Here is a 20,046-nt window from a genome sequence, read left to right as displayed (position 1 = left end):
TTGGGCTAAAATGAAATTTTATGCAGGTACACTAACAATGAAACGTGTAGCTCGATTAGTTACGTTATATATGAGAGAACGTGTGTATGCCACCGTGTCTACCGTTAGAAACAAAATTTTCCTAAGTTTGTGAGGACGTATGGAACGAGCATGCATCATGATAATTACCATTCACATAATTACATTGCTCCTCCCCTTATAAAATTCTTACTCGATTATGTAACTCTTATCCATTATGGCCTTGTCTCAAAAAATGTACATGTTGATGGTACAGATGGCAGCACCCGTCGGATGTGAGAATTTCCTAATGGTTTTCGGAACACCTACCCTCTTGTGGAGAGTTCTGCACTTTGCGGGGTACCATGAACTGCCCCTTTATCATTGGATTGAGGAATACTTAGAAGGACAACCATGGTACGAGGTGCGGCTCACTATACCAGCCCACACACAACCACCCTTCTAGCAGGAGTGGAAGGCAGAATCGGAAGGGAAGACTCCTTGGGAGGCTACCCAAGTTGTGGCCTTTGAGGTTCTGAGGCAGATCTGCCAACAGCATGGGAATGCACTCACTAGTAGTGCAGCGAGCATGTTTCCTTGGGTGGATCCGTCCACCACAAATTGGGAACAATGGAGCCAAAATGCGTTGATCAGAGATTAGGATGAGTGTGCAGATAGCTCTAGTCCCTCCATGAGTGCAATGTTTGCTGTGATGAAGATGTTCTGTGCACACCAGGACACTAGGGATTTCTGGCAGAAATCATACACCACCTGCATGGACAAACTCATGAGAGCTGAAGCCGTGCAAAACAAGCTCAAGAAGTGTGTGCACAAGCAAAAGAAAGCCGCAAGTAAAGCCCGATGGGAATCTAACTAAGCTTATGCAGCTTTGGGCACTCTTCATGCCCAAATGGAGCAAGTGGATCAGCAGAGGGTAGCAGCTCAAGAAGCTAGAGCCAATGATCAAGCAGTACTTGCAGGACTACGGGAGCAGTTGGAGACCACCCGTGCGGAGGTGTCCATAGCTAGACGTCAGCGTGATGCAGCAGAAAACTGTGTCGCTAACATAAGGATAGAGCGAGATAGGCACCGCGACATGAGCCACGCTCAGGATCGTGCTGAAAGGGGCCTATGTCAATAGCTTGCACAAGCTCAACTTTAAGTAATGGACCTTCAGCATGAAGTGCACTATTTAAACAACCAGCTGAACCCTATCCTTGATGGGGAAGTGGATGGTCCAAATATGGAAGAAGATGAAGAAGAAGAAGAAGAGGTGGAGCCTGAGGAAGGAGATGATCCTATCTCTGACCTCGATAGTGATCATGATGAGGATTAGATCACGTAGTACTTAGTATAAATACTTAATGTACCATCGTTGGTTATGTAATGGACCTATAGTTTGGATTTGGTGTTGGTAATTTGAACTATCATGTAATATTGTTATTTGCATGACTATCGCATGTTCGGTTAAAACTCTAATTCCAGTTGATCTATTTGAGCTCATGATTTGGATATTAACGTGCTATGAGTCCGATGAGCGATCAAATTGGTGATGTCATGTTGCGAGAATGAATTGTTATGCCTCTATTTTTATTGTGAATTTGAGAATTTTCTCCAGTGATTTCAGTTTGGCATGATTATGATTCATCTGCAATCTTGTGGCATCAACCAATAATCGCTTATTGTTGCAACTTCGTAGATGATGTGCACCCGTGTAGGAGCTAGTAGCAGCCATGATGGCAATAATGATGACTTACCACCACCACCGTCGCCATCTGCTCAGGAGTTCTTTGCCCAGTTCTTGGGGAGCCAAAGGACAATGGAAGAAGCTCTGCACCTCATTGCGCAAAACACCGCTCGTGGCCACCCACATCAACTAGGGGCCAAGCCAAATTAGCACAGTACATTCAAGGAATTTCTGGATACGAAGCCTCCTATCTTCAAGATGGCTGAGGAACCACTACAGGCTGATGAGTGGCTCAACACCATTGAGCAGAAGTTTCATCTTCTAAGGGTCACCGAGCATCTGAAAGCTAAGTATGCTTCTCATCAGCTGCAAGGACCAGTAGGGATCTAGTGGACACATTTCTTGTCATCTCTACCTACTAATGCATGAGTGACATGGGAGGAGTTCAAGCTAGCTTTTAGGGGACATCATATTCCCTCGGGCCTAATGCGCATGAAGGTGGCTAAATTTATGAGGCTCACTCAAGGAATGAAGACCCTCACAGAATATATGCACGCATTCAACAACCTGTCCAGATATGCTCTAGGTTTTGTGGATACTGAGGAGAAGAAGATCGAGAGCTTCAAGCAGGGTCTGGGTACCAAACTGATGAAGACCATGGCCAATTCTAGGTGCGCCACATACAACGAGTTTATTAGTGATGCTTTGACCCAAGAAAACCACAATAATATGCATGTGGTTGCTAAGGGTCGCAAGAGGGCATATGAGGTAGGTGCCTCCGAATCATCATAGGCAAGAGCAACTATCATAGCTAGGCCACAATTCCATCCACCTGCACCCAAGTTTAGGCCTCCACCACCTAAAGCTCCGAACAACAGACCTCAGAAACCATTCCGTAAGGCATTCACTATTGCCTTACCAAAAGGGACTAGCAGTTAGGGGAGCTCCATAGGACCTCAGAATAATCAGTCATGGTTCAACTGCAATCAAATGGGTCATTGGGCCAAGGAATGCCCCCACCCCAAGAAGAATGGCAACCCAAATCAGAACAATCAGAGGCAGACGAACACAAGGGCACGTCCGGGATACATGCATTATACCGCTGTTGAGGAAGTGCCCGCTGGAGAAATTGTCATGACTGGTATGTTTCTCGTCAACCAGCATCCCGCTATTGTTTTATTTGATTCGGGAGCTTCTCATTCATTTATGAGTCAAGCATTTGCATCTAGACATGATCAAGAAATAATTGAAGTAAGCAAAGGGGGTTATAATATAAGTTCAGTAGGGGCAACTATTGCTACAAATAAGATAGTCAAAAATGTGCTCATCTCTATACAAGGGAGGGAGTACACAACAGATTTGATAATATTGCCTGGGTTATCGATAAGTGTAATCTTAGGCATGAATTGGATGAAGGATTAGGGTGTTCTTATTGACACCAGCACCCGTACTATTATGTTGAGAGAACCCATGGGAGGGAATGCTTTTCTAGTACCACTCTCCCACAATTTTGAACTTCAACATTTGGCTTGTGCTATCCAAACCACCACACTTTGCGATATCCCAGTGGTTTGTGAGTTTCCGGATATATTTCTAGAGGAATTACTAGGTTTACTATCTGATAGGAAGGTGGAATTTAAGATTGAGTTAGTGCCAGGTATGGCACCCATATCAAGAAGGCCCTATAGAATGCCACCCAATGAGTTAGCAGAACTTAAGGTTCAATTACAAGATCTATTGGACAAGGGTCTTATCCAACCTAGCTCATCTCCGTGGGGATGTCCAACATTGTTTGTGAAAAAGAAGGACAAGTCACTGAGAATGTGTGTAGATCACAGACCACTCAATGCTGTGACCATCAAGAACAAATATCCGTTGCCTCGCATCGACATCTTGTTCGATCAGCTAGCGAAGGCAAAGGTATTCTCCAAAATTGACTTGAGATCAGGCTACCATCAAATAAAGATTAGACCAGAGGACATACCTAAAATTGCTTTCTCTACTAGGTATGGCTTATATGAGTATTTGGTTATGTCTTTCGGACTAACAAATGCTCCAGCCTACTTCATGTACCTGATGAACTCGGTATTCATGCCCGAGCTCGACAAGTTCGTGGTCGTGTTTATCGATGATATATTGATTTATTCGGAAAATAAGTCAGATCATGAAGAGCATCTGAGGATTGTCCTATCTAGATTGAGGGAGCATAAGCTATATGCAAAGTTTAGTAAGTGTGAATTTTGGTTGAGCGAAGTACCTTTCTTAGGTCACATCTTATCAAGAGATGGAATCTCTATAGACCCATCAAAAGTACAATAGGTCATGGATTGGAAAGCCCCAACTTTGGTTCATGAAGTTCAGAGTTTTCTAGGGTTAGCAGGATATTATCGTCATTTCATTGTAGATTTCTCAAAGATAGCTAAGCCCATGACCAAACTACTTCAGAAAGATGAGAAGTACAAATGGACACCAGAATGTGAAGCAACTTTTCACACCCTCAGAACTCTGTTAACTACAGCACCTGTGTTAGCACAACCAGACATTGAAAAGCCTTTTGATGTATTTTATGATGCATCGGGAATAGGTTTGGGATGTGTGCTTATGCAAGAAGGAAGAGTTATTGCATATGCTTCTCAGCAATTGAGAAAGCATGAAGTCAACTACCCTACACATGATTTGGAACTTGCAGTAGTTGTTCATGCATTAAAGATATGGAGACATTATTTGTTGGGCAATGTATGTCATATATATACTGACCACAAAAGTCTCAAGTATATCTTTACCCAACTAGAGCTGAACATGAGACAACAAAGATGGTTAGAATTGATTAAGGACTATAATTTGGAAGTGCATTACCATCCGAGAAAAGCTAATGTAGTAGCAGATGCACTCAGTCGAAGGTCTCATTGCAACACTATAGAAGCATTATTGGAAGATGGATTCAACTTGTTACACCCTGTTGTACTACACAATATCATGATCAATTGTTCACTTGAGAGCACAATCATAGAGTTGCAGCAGATAGATGTAGGAATAAGTCACATCAAGAGGAAAATGCAAGAGCAAGAGACCAAGCATTTCAAATTGGATGAAAGAGGTGTGTTATGGTTTGAGGACCGACTTGTGGTACCAAAAGACCATGAGCTAAGAAACCAAATTTTAGATGAAGCTCACTCATCCAAATTGTCTATCCATCCGGGTAGTAGTAAGATGTACCAAGATTTGAAAACCTATTTTTGGTGGACTAAGATAAAGAAAGAGATCGCAGCCTATGTCGCTAGGTGCGATAACTGCAGCAGAGTAAAAGTTGTTCATATGAAATCTACCAGATTACTTCAGCCTTTGCCTATCCTAGGTTGGAAATGGAAAGAAATTAGTTTGGACTTTATCACAGGCCTTCCAATGACACCACAAGGTCATGATTCAATATGGGTCATCATAGATCATCTCACCAAGTCAGCACATTTTGTACCAGTTCACACCACATATCACATGGGGAAGTACACTGAGATGTACATTTCTCAAATTGTGAGACTACATGGAGTGCCTAGGACCATAATCTTAGATCGAAGACCATAGTTCATAGCTCATTTCTAGGAGCACTTACACCAGGCTTTGGGAACCAAGCTAATTAGAAGTTCTGCATATCATCCACAAACTTCAGGACAGATGGAGCGAGTGAACCAAATCCTAGAAGATTTGCTTAGAGCTTGTGTTATATCTTCAAAAGGTTCATGGGAGAAATGGTTACCTTTAGCTGAGTTCTCCTATAACAACAGTTATCAAGCGAGTATCAAGATGGCCCCATTTGAAGCCTTGTATGGCAGAAAATGTAGAACTCCATTGAATTGGATTGAGCCCGATGAAAGGAGATACTTTGGTATTGACTTTGTCAATAAAGCTGAAGAGCAAGTATGTGTCATCCAACAGCATATGAAGGCAGCTCAATCGAGACAAAAGAGTTATGCTGATAGAAGAAGGAGACCACTGACTTTTGAAGTGGGTGACTATGTATACTTGAAAGTATCGCCCATAAAAGGGGTGAAGAGATTTGGGATGAAAAAGAAGCTTTCACCTTGATATGTAGGGCCATACAAGATTTTGGAACAAAAAGGGAATGTTGCTTATAAGTTACAACTTTCACCTAAGATGAGTGCAATATTTGATGTCTTCCATGTTTCTCAGTTGAAGAAATGTCTTCGAGTACCTGAAGAAGCTATTGCACCCACCCACGTACAGCTTCAATCGGATTTGACCTATGAAGAAAAGCCAATTCGAGTATTAGAGGAGTTGGAAAGAGTAACATGGAGTAAGATTATTAAGTTCTATAAGGTGGTGTGGAACAATCATAGTGAACAAGATGCTACGTTAGAAAGAGAAGATTATTTATGAGAAGTTTATTCTGCCTTTTTCCAAGAATGGTAGGTCTTGCAAATCTTAGGACGAGATTTTTATAAGGGGAGGGGCTGTAACACCCTAGGTGTTAGCCTTGCATAACTTGACTTGCATAGCATGAGCATAATCATCAAGCATTCATAAACAAGCATTTACAATTGAAACATTGGATTGAAACATATGCAACATTTGCTTGTTATTGCATGTTTCCTTGTACATATGTAAATGATCATGAGTGTAACATGTACTTGGTGGATGTGAGTCACAAAAACATTTAACAACACATGGGTTAACAAATAGGACATTGTTCATGAAGGTCACCTTTCATGACCAAACACTTAAGTAAGATTTCATGTGTTAACCTAGATAGCACTATTTGTGACTAATACATGAAATGATTGTATGACCTTGCAATTAGCTTAAACATGTTTAGAGTATCTTTATGAACAACTTTGATATTCATGGTTAGGGGTAAATAGGTCATTAAGCCATAGTTTGAAGTGTATCATCATTTAAATGTGACATGTTTGACCAAGTTTGAACTATGTGTTAGAGACCTTGCATGGAGGAGGTCACTAAAGCAAAGTTGTAGAGTTTGGCAAAAGGAACAACTTTTATTTTTGGGTTGTTGACTGATTTAGCTCCTAACATGCTTAAAATTAGCTCACAAGATTTAGCAAAACCAACATTTCATCACTTAGCGAAATTCTTCTAAGTCTTATCAACTGACAGCCTGATAGGTTGACCTTTGGGATGATAGAACTCGGTTTTGGTTAGGAATTGGCACAAGATCCTTGAATACAAAATGGAGCTGGTATGTAGGGCTACGACTTTGGTGTAGATTGTATGCGCTAATTTGTCATGGTTACGAAGATCAAGCTCCACGAAAACTCGCTGTCAAGCCAAAAACGGGCGCGCTGACGAACTGAATCGGCCGGCGTCAGTGGCCGACAGAAGCAGAGCTCGCACACTGTGTGGAGGTCTGCAGCAGCCGCGCGTCACCGGCGTCCTGCCCTACGCGGCAGAGCCTGACCGAAGCGCACTACATCACCCCATAGCACCGCCCGCACTGAGCCACGCCCTCATTTCCAATTTCTGGCTTTCTCCTTCACCTGTCCACGCCACCGCCATAGCACCGAGTGTCCGCCACCACCATTGATGGTCACCAGCGTGCCTTGCCACTTTTCCATCACCGCAACAGCACCACCAGCTCCCCAGCAACCCACAACGTCCGTCAGTGTCCGCTAACCATGTTCGGTAAGCTCCAGCGCCGTGCGCAAGCTCGCCGAAGCCCCACCGCCAACTCCGTTGTCGTGGCCACGCCGTCACAGTCCACCATTCTTGATGCTATCGTGTGCGCTAGGTTCCCCATAGTTCGTAGATACTTGTCCGTGCGTTAGGTTGGGCTACCGAGGTCGTCTCCGGCGTACCGCCGTCATCCCGCCTCATCGTGCCGCCATGGCTGATGCCGTCGCCCTTCACGTCGGTCATCCGCCCACCTAGCTAGCCCAACATGTGCGCCCGGTCGAGTAGGTCATGCCGTGATGATGTCACTGCCGGTGAACTCGCCGTCGACGAGCAGTGACCACGCAAGCTCACGCAGCGCCGCCTGCTCTGTTCTTGTTTCGCTGACGTGTGGGGTCACTGACCAGTGGGCCCCGCTTGCCAGTGACATCAGGACAGAAAGCTTGCTCATTTATTTCCTGTTTCATGTGTATCTTTGAAAATAGATAAGTGGAGTTGTGTAGATCCAATTTTGTTGGTTCAAATTTTGTTAGGATCTGGATGAAGTGTAGTATTTATGAAAAATATTATATTAGCAAGTTTAGTAGAAATTTTGGAGGATTTAAATGGAAATTTGAAATGTGTTTTTGAATGCATGTAAACTTGCTTATTTTATATCTATAGTTTCTATGCACCAAAAATTATGAAATTTGTGTGGTAAGCTATTCTTGACATGTATGAGCTCTAGTAAAAATTTGAGGATCAGTGCATGTATAGATTTGTAGTTATAGATTTTTCTTTTATAAATAGGTAATCCTTATATGAATTTTTATAAATTATTTATGAATCCAATATTCATGAAATTTGTTGGAGGATATTCTAGTACCATATTGATGCTAAAAAAATAGGAAATCTATTGCTTGACACTTTTCACTAGGGTTTTCTATTTATGCTATTTTAAGCCTTTATGCCTTATCTTTTTTTGTATAGAATGTTTTACTGTATAAAATGGCATGAAACTTTTATTGTAGTCTTTTGGTAGCATTAGTAAGGCACTGTAAATTTTTAAGAATTTATTATACATATTTGGTATATGTTTATTATTTAACCTATGTATCTAAGTAAAATAATAAAGGCACTTAAATAAATAGTTTTGGCTTCACCATTAGGTTTTCTTGAGTGTATTTGGTATGCTTAAACTGTTGGTAGACTTTGTGTTGTCAAACTTTGAATAATTACATGAAGTAGAAGTATTGTTGCTTTATAATGCGAATTGGAATAGTTTCCGGACAGATTCTGGAGTTTGATAAGTTGCATGATAAAAATGATGTTTACTGTAAAAATGGTTAATAAAAAAGTTGTAGATAACTTCATCATATGTCTTGGGTTAAACTTTCAGGACCATAGGTCAAACGGTTTAGGAGTTACAGCTGTTTAAAGTTAGCTTTTCCGAATTTGCTTGCTCTCTAGAAATTCTGGACAGCACTGATATGATTGTCTATTTTGGCAATGATAAGTTGTGAATTAGCTTTTGTGAATTAAATAAGAGTTGTAGGTAATTTTATAAGCTTTCTAGAAAGTCTAGGATCACTGCATTTGGATAATTAGAACTCTAGTTATGAGTAAAACAAGTAGCTGCTGGTTGTGAAATAGTTGATGAATTGTTGAAGTAGTTAATTACATAATCAAGAATGCATTCTTCATGTATCATCATACCACACTTGTTAACATATATACATTCGCAATATCTTATGCCATATTCATGCATCTAGGATCGGAGGAAGAAATAACGTTGTTGGAATTCGATGAAGTAGAGAAAGGGGACCAGCAGGAGAATCCTCAAGTCGCAGCTCCCAAAGGCGAGGAGTAGAATCCTGAAGAGCTTCCGGAGTGCCCTGATCACCGTCCCACGTCCTTTCTGAAAGGCAAGCCCTGGAGCATTTTAAGTCTCCCGATATTTTACAAATGATTAGTTAAGTATTTATGATTGATGCATTAGGTTATAAGAGTTGAATGGAACCACTTGATGCATATGAATTCCTTGTCCAGATATTACACCTTTAACCGGTATAGGTCCAGGATCGAATATGTGCTTAGCCATGCTTAGACCGGTAGAAGTCGGGTGATGTCCTGTCACCTATGAGATATAGGTGGATACCGGAGCACAGTTAGCTATATTTGCTATCATGGAACAGAACCATGGGGTAAAAGAAAATCAAGGCTAGGCGGAGTCTATGCGTAGGATGACTCATGTGATTCCGTCTGTGCCGATCAAGGACTATACCGTTATTGGAACTTCTAACAAGATTAAACGCATGCCTATCACTTAGCTGGCCGGATAATTCGTTCTGACCATGAAGCTGAGTAGCTCAACTTAGGTCGGGACCTGTTCTATTGTGCCCTCCTTGCGGGGGGCGATCAGACTGAGCCCAAGGGCAGGCTAGGCCTAAACGTCCTGGCATCTGGTGTCCTAGATTGTGCGGCATGGTACGGACCCACGAAATGTGGACCTGAGTTATACCAAAGGTGACCTAAGGCTGCCTTCGCGCGGTATGCCTGGGTTTGTGTTAGGAATAAATTCCCAGCTGGTTGAAATCGATTCAAATCGCCATCTCTCCCGGATAGTGAGAAACTTGGCTAGCTCCAACATCGTAGTAACTGTGTTATGTAACATGATGGTTCGAATGAATATGAAATTACAATATCTGCTATGGTTACTATTGTATGCTTTTAAATTGATATACCACATGTTTGGCATAGGATAGTTGCTAATCTAGAGATGGATAGTTATAATTAACTTGATAAAGGAATCATAATTGTACAACTAAGTCAATTGCTTTTTTGCAAAATGTTGTCAAGCTATCTCTACTTATATAGCCTTGCATAATCCTTGGAGTTATTTTATTTCTGGTTTATGACGGGTAAGTCTAACTGAGTACCTTCTTGTACTCAGGGTTTTATTTCCCATTGTTGCAGATGGCACTGTGTATCATGGTTATTGCAAGAGTTGCTTCTATCCTACCGTGGATGAGGAGTAAGCCTTGGGCAAGCTTCTTTATTAATCCCTATCTTTGCTTTTGTGGACCGTGATCCTACTTGGCACTGTATCAAACTATGTTGGAAACTTTATTTTCGAACTTAATTGCTTCCGCTTTATCTATCAAACTCGGTTTGTAATAACTTTTATTCGTACTCTGATGATGAGAATGTATCTGTGAACTTTATGTAATATGTGGCATATATGTTGAATCATGTATGATCTTGGTTGTTATAAATCGTTTATCGAGACCTGTCGTGGTACTCGATGGACTACCCGGTTTATATGGGTTCAAGTATGACAGCGCGTCCGCTTGTGGGCTGCTATTGTACTTGTACTCTTATAAATTGGTCGGTTCTGTGACACAGGTGAAGTGATATTGCTATAATTAAATAAACAATGGAAGCAATAAGCAATATCGGTAATTTAATGAATCTATCCGAAGGAACGCCACCCTTAGATAGAGCCGATAACTTGACCTTGATCTATTTCGAGTAGTGGAGATCGACCGGATCGATGCAACTATACTTGAACTAGACAAGAGTCGATAACTAACTCATACCAAAGTCGCAGTGGAGGTCAACCGGATCAATGCAGCCATACGAATAGAGGTATAAGCCATGAGGTACTTATAGACAAGCAGTGGAGGTTGACCGGATCGATTCAGTCGTACTTGCTGAAGAACTCACCGAGATCTACTCTACTCCTACTCCTAAGGGGTGATCGGAGCCAAAAAAAGTAAATAACTGGTATTTGATTGATTGTGTGTCTTTTATAATAGCCTAGGTTTGATATTTATACTCGGGACCTAAAAACAAATCCTACTCGAGTACGACTCAGTACAATCTTTGGTATGAAGAAAACATTCCTATTTTTAGATAACTTCAACTCTAATCTTTCCCCTTTTGTAGAGTCCGATATGTATCTTCTTGATGCCAATCATATCTCGCCATCGTTATCTGCTGACGTCATTCAGAGAGAATTGATCCTAGTGTCACATTCGACCCTTTGATTGACTCTTTGATTGGCTCTTTGATTGGCATAATCTTAAAAGCCTGTGAGTTCCCGTGCTCTTCTCCCAAATTTTGGTGTAAACACAGGCCTCCCTAGTTCAAAGTATGAGTTCTCATGCTTCGAACTATTTTGATCTGATGGTCTTCTTTTCCCCAGCCGATGACATTTGATCGCAATCACTGAAAGCTGCATCGGCTCCATCTTCTTTTTGATCTTGATAACTTCAAAATTGATCTTTCTCTGCATCTCCATTCATCTGCTTTAGCCGATTAGGAGCTGGCCCCCTGAGTTCGATCATAGCAACACAAGCTAACTGGCAATACGAAATATGCTTATTCCAAGCCTCACCTACACATGTGAACTTTGAAGTGTCTACCATACCATCCTGGGTGGTTGAGGAATGGAACGGATTAGAATCCAGTCATCCTTGCTTCCCCTGCTCAGAAAACTTGGGTTTTTGAAAGATTTTCAAAATAAAACATAGCTTTGCTCATCAAATGATTTTCTCAGATCGCTCAATGTGTATAATTCCTCGTCAAAGCATTGTTTTGTCTCTTCTTATCCTACTTCTGAAAAGCTTGTGTGGAGTTTTTGGTGGGGATAAAATATGTAGCATACTTACCTTGCATATGTTGTAAGGTCAAATCCCAGATCTAAGGAGAGAAATGTCATACTCTTAGATCAAGATATGCATGTGCGTGGAATATTTGGTGGCTAACCTAAGTCTACTATGCTCTTTGAAATATATTTCTCTCTTATGGAATATTTTTGCGAGAACATGGGCTATCTTTTCTCATCTTTTTCTTTACCCTTTTATTTATTTATTTTGAACTTCTTTTGTATCCATCTTTTATATATTTTTGCATAACCCATGTCTCTTTTCATAACAAACTTTTGAGAGAAATATTATAAAAAACTTGGAGCATTTATTCTAATAAAACCTAACATATTTTTGTCTTGTCCTAGTGTAGGAGCAGAACATTTTGAGGTGGATGAAAAATATGTTTTTGCGTACTTCCGGTATAGAAGCATCACATATATGTGGCGTGTACACGATCTTGATCTTGGGAACATGATAAATCTTTTAACAAGGGTCAACAGGACTCGACAAAACTCAACGCAAAGCAAGCAGCTTATGTGGAAGATTTTTAATGAGACTAATATATGGCTCGGGTAGGAAATTCAACATTATTGAGGAGACAAGCTATTGATTTTGAATTTTTGTAAGAAATTCTCCCAAGTACTTTGCAAAAAGAAGCAAGGTTTCTTTCATCATACCATATCTCATTCATCAACTACTTAGATAGCATGTTTTCCCTATGATAGATTGTTCACAAGTGACAGGAAAAGCATGAAATAAAGAATATGCGTACCTCCGCTTTGAACCAATGAATGCCTTTGCTCGAACTTTCTTCCAGTATGTACATATCAGCTAGACTTCATCGGCCTTATGATCTCTGAGTTCTCAATCAAACATACGATATGGCATAACCGCATGTACTTCCAAGATCTGTCTAATCCTTTTTGTGCCCACATACATCATGTATATATGCATGGAAATCTAACTTGCATGCACTACATAAAGGGCTCTATCGGCTTGATGTCTTAATCTTCCCATCCTGAGTCGATCGCAAGCAATCTTTCATTTATTGCTTCTGACTTTTAATAAGGCGATTCTCAGTTTTAGAAATCCCGCAATCAGATCAAGTTGAGAACACAGAAAGAGCACTGTGAAAAATTCACTTGCTGAAGCCACAAACTGCAACAAAGGTCAGGGCTAGCCAAGAGGCTTTCTGTGTTGGCCGCTGAGCCTGCGGTAGGTACACCATGGTAGTGCAGGCTCCCTTGTTGTTGTCATGACTGTCTTTATTTTTGTTTTTGCTCTATAGGCGATACATATCGTATCGACTTTTTTGTCTTTGAAGATTTTTTTCATTTTTTGAACTAGAGGTGATACCCTCCTAGTACCGGCTATTAGAGCCGAGAATAAATCGGCTATCAAATGTTGACCAGATGTTAGGATAACGTCCTGCAGAACTTTTCATATTTTGGTCAAATGATTAATCGACCCAGGTCAAGCATCCTATTAAGCAAAACAAAACTTCTTTAAGAAATCCATTAACTCTGAACTGCACTTACAATTTGACTCAACATCCACATACGTCGACCTAAACCCATCTCCAGGACTCAATGCTTATTTTTCTTTTGATCCAATGGCCGACGTGAAGCCATGACCTTTCTACTAAAATAGACTCTCAGAGCCAATTGCTTGCATCGGCTGTTGGCTTTCATTGCTGATCTTAATGAAGCCTCCTAGTTCCTAGAAGACTGGATCGGCTGTTGTGATGCTCATAGATTCATCAGCACGAACTAGCTTGACATCATCTCCGTGCCATTGAATCAAACACTGATGCATGGTCGATGGTACATAATAGTTCACATGAATCCAATCGGCCAAAGAGCAAACTGTACGACCCTTTTCCATTGATGACAAAGAATGTGGTGAGCAGAGTCTTACTCCCGATTGTCAATTCGATGTTTATTGCCCCGGGGGTCTTAGATGCATTACCTCCAAAATCCTTAAGCATCATGTTAGTCTCCATCAGATCTTCTGGTCCCTTGCCAAGTTTATGAAAAGTGGTGTAAGGCATAAGATTGACAGAAGCACCTCCGTCCACTAACATCTTGTTTATCGGTTTTCCATCAACAAGACCTTTCATATATAAAGCTTTTAAGTGTCGATGCTTGATTGGTTTATCAAATATTGCTTGTTGTACAACTGTCAACTTGGCAACTATCTCCTCATACTCCGATTCATCAAAATCCAAATAAACTTCTTGATCTGTCGAAGCTCTGAACTCTGATGGCAATAGAAAAGCCATTTGGATATTAGCTGATGGTTGCTTTCTATCGGTTGTTTGCTTAGTACTCCATACTTGAGATTTTCCGGATGCCTGAGCCTATTCCAACTCTTTATTCCTTAGGCGTTGCACCCTTCTCTTCTGGCTTCTTGTTAAACCTCCTGGACACGATTGTCCTTCTTGCCAAACATATTTTCTTTCATTGCCTTCTTCTTCATAATCAGCCCAGTCTTGGTCAACCACTCTTTTTCCAAACCGATTATGAATAGTTCCATTTTTTAAGCGCTGATCCATGTTATTATGATAGACCGGCGGTTGGTTTGAGATTGCCTAAACTCCCAATATTGATTGTTGCATTATGGACAGTCATGTCTGGTAGGCAACTTTAAATCTTCATTCTAGCAATGTCTGATGAAAGGACAATTCCAATGTGATTCGGCCTGTTTCCTTTCATACCTTTCTCTTTCTAGTTGACGCTGATATTCTTGATCCTTTAACCAATACTGATAATCTATTTCCTTTTGTCACTGTCACTTATTCAATAGAATCCGAGATGTAACTCACGGCTTTGTCATCCCTACTTTTGACGTTCCTCCCTGCTCATATCGGCTCTTTTGTTCATCGCGACGTCTTTTAATTTCCCTGTATTCATCGGCTGATATTTGCATCTTGGGATCGACTGTTCCAGCTTCTTTTGATTTGGTTGATGTTAAGACCTTAGTCTTTCCTTTGAGTAGCCCAACATCAATCATGTTTTGATTTCCTAGAAAAGGATTATCATCAACTTTTATTTTCTGAGGCGTATCAAATTTGAGCCTCCCTTGCTGAATAGCCTTCTGTATATGCTACCGAAAATTCTGCATTCATTAGTGGAATGAGAAGTAGCATTATGGAACTTGTAGAACTTCTTATTCTTTAACTGATCAGTGGTAACATAACATGACCATCGGGTAGCTTGATTTGCCCCTTCTCAAGCAAGAAATCAAAAAGCTTATCTGATTTGGTGACATCAAAGTCATAGCTCTCCTCGACTCCTCTTCCCCAAGGATTTGGCACCATTACTATTTTCTTGCCCCAATTCCATTCAGCCGCAGCAACCACTTCTTCTTCATCTTCATAGCCGTCATCGACTGAGTATGGATTGTAAGGCTCGGCCACTGTGGTACTTTTCTAAAATCGGGTATCTCTACGCATACTCTGAAATTGGCTATTGAGCGCTACCACTCGTTGAGCCAATTGACCCAAGTTATCAAATTCTTATCCTAGTAGCTTTTCTTTCCACATTGGCAGCATTCCTTGAATAGCTAAAGCAGCTAGTTGATCATCAGCCAAGTTTAAGGAGAAGCACCAGTTCCTAGTCTCTCGGAACCTCTGAAGAAACTCAGTGCTCGATTCATAAGTCTTCTGTCTTATAGTTGTCAGATCGGTAATCTTCTTTTCTCTAGTCCTAGTGCAAAAATATGTATGAAACTTCTTCTCTAGGTTAGCCCAATTGGCAATAGAATTGACTGGTAGTGATGAAAACCAAGTGAAGGCTAGCCCCGATAGGGATAAGGAGAAGAAATGAACTCGATGGGCATCCTTAACTGATGCTTCACCCAATTGTGTACGATACCGACTGACATGTTCTACCATTCTTGTACTATCTTGGCCAGTGAACTTAGCGAATTCTAGGAGCCTATAATTTGTGGGAAGAGCGACCAAATCATACCATTTTGGATATGGGCGTTTGTACAAAAAGGTCAGCCCTTTTGGCTTTAGACCAAACTAATTTTTCATCACTTCGGTCACCTTCAGCAGCAACTCACCAGCATTTGAATTTGGATTTCTCTATACTTGCTGACCCATCTGTGGATTAAAATCCCGTGTGCCTTGATACCCTAGATTTGGAATCATATGAAAGGTATTATAGTCTAATCCATAGTGATCTCCTTGTGGAATCTCCATCTGCTAGGTCCTTTGCTGGCTTGCTGCTTGAAGTCTCTGATTATAGACATAAGGATCTATATCTCTATGGATCCTTTTGCATTGATGGTGCTATTTTTTGAGCCAACGACGATTTGTGGCCTGATGTGCCAAAATTGATCACCTGGTTCTGACCTTGCCCCGCCGGCTGTTGCACATGCTGTACTGACAGTCTAGGATTGTACTGTATCTAATTTGTAGTAGTTCCTTTAGTCTGTTCAGATGAACCCTGAACTGCCTAGACGTCACCATTACCAGCCGGTGCTGCTTCTTGATGGCTGGTGTCAACTTGATTAGTCCCTTAGGTCGACGGATCTAGAATGTTGTAATAAGCCAACCTAGCTTGACCAACTAGACACCCATGAATCGCTTCTTTCATGGCATTGTGGAATGTGTCCAAGAAAACTTTATTTTGGCTTAATATGGCGCCACGAATAGATTTGTCTACAATCTCTGTAAAGAAATGCCTGTCTTCAGCTTCAGTTATATCTGTCTACCCGTGCAATAGAACTCTTAGTAGTGGAAATTTCTGAACAATTGTGTTGTCACGTATTTTGGTGTAGGACAACAAACAGTTGTTCTAAAACTCTTCTGTAGCTTTACTGATGACACCTTTATCTCTATCAGGTAGATCTTCGTAATGTATCATAAGGATGTTGTTGTTGTTGTGAGCCATCATGACGATTGTGGGGTCTCACTGGGCGTGCTAGAAACACGTGTCGACATGGAATTTCATCCTGTGCTGAGGACACACGAGCAAGCCAAAAGGGTCCGCCTAGCTTCAGCGCATGGATGGTTAATCCTACACACTCCTCCCAAGACATGACAGTCAATTTGACCCTGCAATTGACAAGGAGAGAAAGTTTATCAGTAATTAAGGGCGGAACATGCTGGTGTTACCAGACAGTCCCGAATGTGCGGCACTGAGAGCCGATATGAAAGGAGATTGGCTAAATAGTCATTTCTAGCATATTCATAAGAATAAATCGATTAAAGCTCATGGGGTTGTGTAAGAAGAACCAATTATCATTCTAGATGAATATCATTGTTTAGACATATATTAGTCACTGGCAAAAGGATATCAACAGTAATTAATTCATGCTAAGCCAATGATGGCAAGTAACCGAACTCCTTTTATAAAAGAAACAGTTCATCATCATTCAACCATTTAATAGAAATAAATGTAATGAACATGTTAGATCTCATCTATCGCTCTAACCAAGTGGGCATGAGATAGAATCATACAGGCCATAGAAACAACAATAGACTCAATGACCCTAACTTATTACTAATATCAGTGGGGCATGAGGCAGAATCATGCAGGCCTTAATACAATAATAAGTTTATGGGGCTAACACATCTTTCAACCTATTGCTATTTCAATGATCTCATGATGTGAACTGTTCATGAAAGCGCTCAATATCAGCTAAAACAGCCAATTCAGACATAGCGCACAGTTAAGGTCATGCCCTCTTAGGAATAGATCTACCAAATAATGATCCCACTCCATGGTGCTAATAGTGGGGTGTGAGGCAGAATCACACAGGCTATGATAACTTGGACTCTAATCTTTCCCCTTTTGTAGAGTCCGATATGTATCTTCTCGATGCCAATCATATCTCACCATCGTTATCTGCTGATGTCATTTAGAGAGAATCGATCCTAGTGTCGCATTTGACCTGTCAGATATTAATTTTTACTCAATTGACTCCTTGATTGGCACAATCTTGGAAGCCTACCAGTTCCCACGCTCTTCTCCTAAATTTTGGTTTAAACAAGTAGTTTAGGACTTTGTTTTTCCTTTGGTCATACTATTAAGGGGGATATGGATGGGTAGCTTGACCTAGGTGAGTCTAGTGGGTTAGGTGTGGTGCACACTTGTCAAATCTAGCACTAGGTAGCACCTAAATAGCCATAAGATCAATTGGAGTGAACTTCATTCACATATGATTAAGAGTTGGAAGTGAATGGAGGGTCAAATGTTGACCGAACGTAGGTTCCGGTGTGACCGGATGCTGGCATAGAGTCCAGTCAGTTCATTTGTTCAAGGTGAAGTTGTCTAGATGCGACCGGACGCTGAGTGAAATGTGACCACACGCTGGGTGCCAGAGTTCGATCAACTATAGTAAGGTTCCAGAGAGGGAGAATCCTGATCGGACGTGTCCGGTCAGTGCTAACCGGACGCTAGTCAGGTTCGGGCTACTGATCGAATGCTGAGTAGCAAAGTGATCGAACGTTGGGTTCTAGAGTCCGGTCAAAATCAGTAAGGTTCCAGAGGACAATTTTCGTGACCGAACACATTCGGTCAGTGCTGACCAGATGCTGGTCAGTGTCCGATCACAACTTAACTACTTGGTTGCGGGGAGAACTAACCAGAGCATCCGATCACCTTGATCGAAGCGTCCGGTCACCCCACAATGGCACATAATGATTCATTTTGAATGAGGGTGTATAAATACTTCCTCTATTCACTTGAGGGATTACTTTAGCTCATTCCAACAGCTGAGAAACACCCTTGAGAGTGCCAAGAAGAGCAAGGTCCTAGTGTGGTGATTGAGATTTGAGAATCCAAGACAGAGGCCTCATTAGTGAAAACAAGAGTAGCAAAGTATCCATCCACCCTTCTCATTAGGCTTGTCATGGTCAAGTGAGAGTTCGTGCTTGTTACTCTTGGTGATTGCAATCACCTAGACAACTAGGTGGTGATTGGGAGCTTAGTGATCATCCAGCGGAGCTTGTGGATGACCCAACTCAAGTTGTGAGCGGTTGTGGGTGATTCACCATGACGGAGTGTCGAAGAATCAACCCGTAGAGAGCACTTGATCCTTGCACGGATCAAGGGGGAGCTACACCCTTGCATGGGTGCTCCAATGAGGACTAGTGGGGAGTGGCGACTCTTTGATACCTTGGCAAAACATTGTCCTGTTCCTCCTTCTCTATTTACTTTAAATATTTACTTTGAGCAATTCAATTCTTATCTTTATATTCATAGAATTGCCATGCTAGAGTAGGATTGGAACATAGGTTGCTAAACTTTTCAGTGGTAGAACAATAGGAACACTTTCTAGGCACAAGGGGTGAAGTGGGCTAACCGTAGGGTTTAATTATTGCAAAGATTTTTAGAATTAGCCTAATTCACCCCCCCCCCCTCTTGGGCATCTTGATCCTTTCAATTGGTATCGGAGCCTCGTACTCACATATTTAGACTTAACCGCCTAGAGAAAGATGTCTCACGGGGATAGACCTCCTCCTATCTTTGAAGGGGATGATTTTCCTTATTGGAAAATCCACATGAAGGCATATTTAGAAGCTCTAGATGTTGGGATACTTAGAGCCACCTCACAAGGATTCCCAAAACCTCAAGATCCCATGCACCTTCAAAGCGATGAAGTGAACTATGAGAAATGGAATGCAAAGGCTTGAAACACCATCTTTAGAGGCCTTTGCAAAGATGTGTTTAACCGGGTGAAGAACCACAAGGACACCCATGTACTATAGTCGGACATTTGTGCGCTCTATGAGGGAACTAAGAGTGAGCATGAGGAATGCTATCATCTTGTTATGAAAAGCATAATTCTTTTGAGATGCTTCCTAAAGAGAGTGCTAATGAAATGTACTCACGCTTGAATATTCTTGTAGAGGAAGTCAATGGGCTTGGACTCACTCAAATACAACAATCTGATGTTGTAAGAAAAATCTTGAGTGTCCTCCCCATTGATAAATATGGGCATATTGTGATCATGCTTCATCAAGGTGATCTTTCCGCTGCTACACTAACTCAAATCTTGGAAAGATCAATGCTCATGAGATGTACATACACATCACACCACAAGATGGCTCATCCTCTACCAAGAAGAAAGACAAAG

Source organism: Miscanthus floridulus, chromosome 3, assembly GCF_019320115.1.
Source record: "Miscanthus floridulus cultivar M001 chromosome 3, ASM1932011v1, whole genome shotgun sequence".
Taxonomy (NCBI): domain Eukaryota; kingdom Viridiplantae; phylum Streptophyta; class Magnoliopsida; order Poales; family Poaceae; genus Miscanthus; species Miscanthus floridulus.
Note: the sequence above shows the minus strand (reverse complement) of the source record.